At 56.8% G+C, this 4,357-nt stretch overlaps 1 long non-coding RNA gene across 1 annotated transcript; it reads left to right on the top strand.

Moving 5' to 3' along the window:
* Nucleotides 1-2,282: 2,282 nt before the first annotated feature.
* Nucleotides 2,283-3,502, top strand: LOC109497806. Its single transcript, XR_002737298.2, has 2 exons — nucleotides 2,283-2,622; nucleotides 3,246-3,502. It is a non-coding gene; the product is annotated as an uncharacterized LOC109497806 (long non-coding RNA).
* The last annotated feature ends 855 nt before the right edge of the window (nucleotides 3,503-4,357 follow it).

Here is a 4,357-nt window from a genome sequence, read left to right on the forward strand (position 1 = left end):
CCCAGGCCCCTGCCCTCTGGCGTCATTTGGTGGCGGGGGGGGGGGGGGCCCGCTGCCTCTGACTTTTCCCCTTTAGGCCAAAACTTTAGGTCCTCAGGTTTTTGGCAGCGTTACTCTCCATCAACTGATGTGGGCCCCCCTCCCCCGGAATCTGGCATTTCTTTGGGTTCAGGCAGTAGGCCACACGGTGCCCTTGGCAGCATCCGACTCCTGCCAGGGCCAGCACCCTTTCTCTACCGCTGCCAGTAAGGTGCCCCCGCTGAACCGCTTCCGTCATGACCCACAAGCCTCAGATTGTATCTTCTGATGCTGGAACATCTGCATCAAAGATGGGAGACCTCAGCCCCTCGAATGAGTGGTGCCCATGCTGGCTTCCAAACGCCTGCTGGTTGGGGGAGAGGAGAACGTGTACAGGGCAGCAGGCCTGGCTGGCTGTCAGGTGCCCCAGGCCTGTGCACCTCGGCTCAGGCAGTCCAGGGTGCACGGGTTTGTTTTTATTTTTTTTTCTTGCCAACGCATAATATCACTCAGCACTGAAAGAAGTGCCCTACAGTGAAGGGAATTTTCCCAACTGCTCCCCCCCCCCGACCCCAGCCCATCCATTCATCTCTTCAATAGAAAGAAAATCTATCTAATGGGCTTCCCCATAGGGTTTCCCATGCGGGAAAGTGAGCATAAAAGCCCCTGGCACGGAACGGGGCAGGGTGAGCGAGAGGGTGACTCATCACGGGGCAGGGACTGTGGCGCTGGGCTCGGGCTGTGCCCTCCACAGCTCCGTGCCCGTTGTTGGTAGAGCGCCTCGCCTTCCTGGCCGCTACCACCCAATGCGGCCTCGCTTTAGTTGTCCGGGGAAAGGAAAAAAGGAGGAGGTCACGACTAGGACAGACAGTGCTCACACGGCTATACAAAGAGGGACCACGAGAGGAGCCGAGAACGACAGAGGAAATTCAGGATGCTGGTCCGCACTCCCCAGAAACACTGCCCCCTTCTCTGGAGCACTGCTGTGTGTGCTTTGTTCCCGCCCGGCTGGGACACAGGCACACCCCTTCCCATGAGGATTTACCCCCACATGTTTCTTGACCGCAAAGTAGGGAAGATGCTCCGGTTTCCATAGAAGCCCGGTGACTTCACACGCCACGCGGCTCTCCGCTCCGATCCCGTAGTCACTGCGTCCAGCAGCATAGTCCCATCACCCTGACTCAGACTTGACTCCATGCACAGGACGCAGGCACCTCGCTGGACAGTGAGGGAGGCCAGAAGTCAGGCTGCACCTCGCACGCACGTGGGGCCCAGCCTGTGGTCAGGAGCCTCCCTGTGCCCCCCCCCCGCGTACCCCCCTCCCGTGGCTCTTCCTCCAAGAGTGAGTGGGCGTCCTGATGGCCTGATGAGCTATTTGGTCTAAAGTAACCCCTTTAAATTAATTGCTGTTCCTATAGCTAAAAGCATAACAGGCTTTGATTACATGCTAACCAGAATGAAACATAATCCTGAGTTAATTATGTGGGGATAATTTTATAATTATATCATTCAATTTGAGAAGCAATGTGTTGTTAACCTCTCGTTTGGACAAGAGTGTTGATTCGAAACGAAAATGGTCATAAATCTGGACCTTGAAAAAGACCTCTCAGGGCTCCCCGTTTTCCCCACATGGCAAAAGTGACTGTCAGCTCAACCCACCTCCAGTCCCTCCACCTCTGCCACGTCCCCCCAAGAAAGTGGAAAGCCCTGGCAAAGCTCAGACAAAGGGCCAGTCGGAGCCGAGCGTTTCCTAGCGCTGACCTGCTCTCAAATGCTAAGGAAGTCCGTCCGCATTTCTATTCTGCCCAGCTTGTTTGTGGAAATAACACCCAACGTCCCTCACGTAGAACCCCCCCCCCTCCCCAAACTGAGAATGACGGGCTCTGAGACGCTCCAGCTGGGAGTGAATGGAGCCTGGAGCCCGGGGCTGGGGGCTGAGGTGAAGGTCAGACCCCAGCCGCCCCTGCAGTTGGCTCACTTCCTCTCCCAAACACTAGTGCTCTGGGAGGGGTGGCCCGTGTGGGGCCGGCGGGACCAGGGCTGGCTGTCACCGTCTCCCCTTCCTCCCCCTCCCTCCCCTCCCCCACCCCTAAGCCACCCGAAGGCGGCTCCGGTGGCGATGGCTTGGGAGGCGAGGTCGTTTAAGAGGTCCCCCGCTGGGATCTCCTCTCCAGGCCTGTTCTGCCAGCGGGCTGGCCTCTCCCCGGGCAGTTCGGGGAATCTCCGGAGGGCCGGAGGGCCCGAATCTCGGGTCTGGGTGGGGAGTGAAAGGGCCTGATACTTCTGGGGCCATCAAAGGTCAGCGAGACACGTTCCCTCTGGGCACCGGGCGTGCCCTAGAATTCATTCGCAGCCGACTGATGGGCGAGTCACTGGTGACTCATCACCTGGAAGGGGGAAGGGCAGCTTTTCAGCCGTGGCGGGAGCGTGCTGGTGGGTTCGCGGCCCTCAGGAGACAGAACCAGCGCGTCGGGAGGATAAATACGATACAAACCGCTGGAGTCACAAGCCAAACGGCCCCCGAACCCAGCGCGGGCGTGACCATGGCCTTTGTGCGGGGAGCCGCGCAGAGCCGGCCCGCGTGGGGCACACGTTTGCACGCAGGTAGGCCCGTCTAGGGGGCACACAACCCAGGGGCGCGAGGGGCCGGGCAGCCCCTCCCTCCCCCCTACGGGGCTATTTCATCCCTACCTTTTTTTTTTTTTTTTTTTTTAATGCTTCCTGGTCTAACTTGAATATGCAATGAGGCGCCAGACCTTTGTGGCGGAAATATAATTAAACTGGTGGAAGATGTAAACGAGGAAGAATGATGATGACACCAGGCCGATTTCACACTTGGCAGTCGGATGGCTGGGCCCAAGCCGCGCTCTCCACGCAAGGCAGATCAAAGTGCCCTGCCACTGCTAAAAAGGCAAAGGGGGACTTAGTATGCTAATCCCCAGGACAAATATATTTTAATCTTGTTAGAATACAAGTTAACGCTGCAGCTCAGTGGCTGAACTTGGTCAGACTGTAGAGATCCATTTTTATTTTAGCTGTGAATGAGGGGCAGACCGCCTGGCTTATTCACAGGTGGTGAAAGTAAATTTGCAAAACGAACCCCTCTTTGGGCTGCGGAGGGCATCCCCCTCATCTAGACCTTTCTCCACTGGGTTGGGGGGGGGGGAGGCGGGATTCAGGACGCTCCCGGGATGGGCTGATCCCCAGGCCTCCCTCTCTCTGCACAGGATCCTGCCGGCCGAGAGAGAGGAACGCAGCTCATTTGGTGGAGAAGAAACAGGGAAACTCTGAAATTAATTAAAAGATTCTCCAAAGCAACCCGTTTCCTTTAGGCCCGAGGTATGACAACCAACCCAATCCCTCCCTATCAGCCCCCTCACTTTAATTTTTGCGATGTCAATTTTCATTACTATTAATTATTTGCCGACCTTCAACTGTACATCCGGTGTTGCCCTGATTAACAAGAAGCTTGCGGGTGCTTGTGCCTCGGAGTTTCAGTCCCTACTAGATGTGAACGTGTAAGGGGGGCTTGCATGCATTCGCAGGCAGGCAGTTATGCACCGAAGGAGAGAGACTAAGTCTGCAGAGCTCCCCCTCAAAGCAAACCATCAAGGTAAAATATCGTGGAGGCGTGTGGGAGAGAGAGAGAGAGAGAGAGAGAGGGAGCGGGAGCGAGCACTCAACTGTAAGGTTACAGAAGGTTAAACTACCCTGCAGAACCTACCTGCTAAATATTGCTGATGGCAGCCATCTAAAAGGCAATTTCTGCCTTGCTGTTCTAGCGTGTGTTAGAATTCCCTCTGCCTCAGGCATAAAACCTGACTCCCGCTAAAGCCGGCATCGCCCGTCCCTGCATTCCAAAGACCCGCCTTGGCTGTCCGGATCCCCGCTGACCCATAGCCCCCGCCCCCGGAACGCCCCGGTTTCCAGGACTTGGGAATGTCCGCGGCCATAATCCACCCCCCCCCCCCCAGTTTCCCTCTTGTGCACTGTAATTACTGTAAACCGCCCGTGGGTCCCAGCTCTCACCACCAGGGGAAGGGGGGCCGGGGGAAGCTCACTGTTCCGAGGCCAGAGACTCCAGAACAGGAATGTTCCGGGATGCTCTCTTCTTTCTCCGCCCAGGTCTCTCCTTCCCTGTTGTGTCCCTTAGCTAGTGGCCGCCTTAGAAGGCAGTCTAGAACTTCCTTTGTGTTTCTTGCCCCAGCGGCCCTGCTTCCCAGACGTTCAGTCTGTTATATCCCTTCGGCCTTAAATAGGAACACCAGCCAACCCTGACGGGGCTCCTAGTATGCGCCCGTGGCTCAGTTTCCCAAGGCCACCATAGCAGAGAGCCACG

This window comes from Felis catus, chromosome A2 (genome assembly GCF_018350175.1).
Source record: "Felis catus isolate Fca126 chromosome A2, F.catus_Fca126_mat1.0, whole genome shotgun sequence".
In the NCBI taxonomy this organism is placed as follows: Eukaryota; Metazoa; Chordata; class Mammalia; order Carnivora; family Felidae; genus Felis; species Felis catus.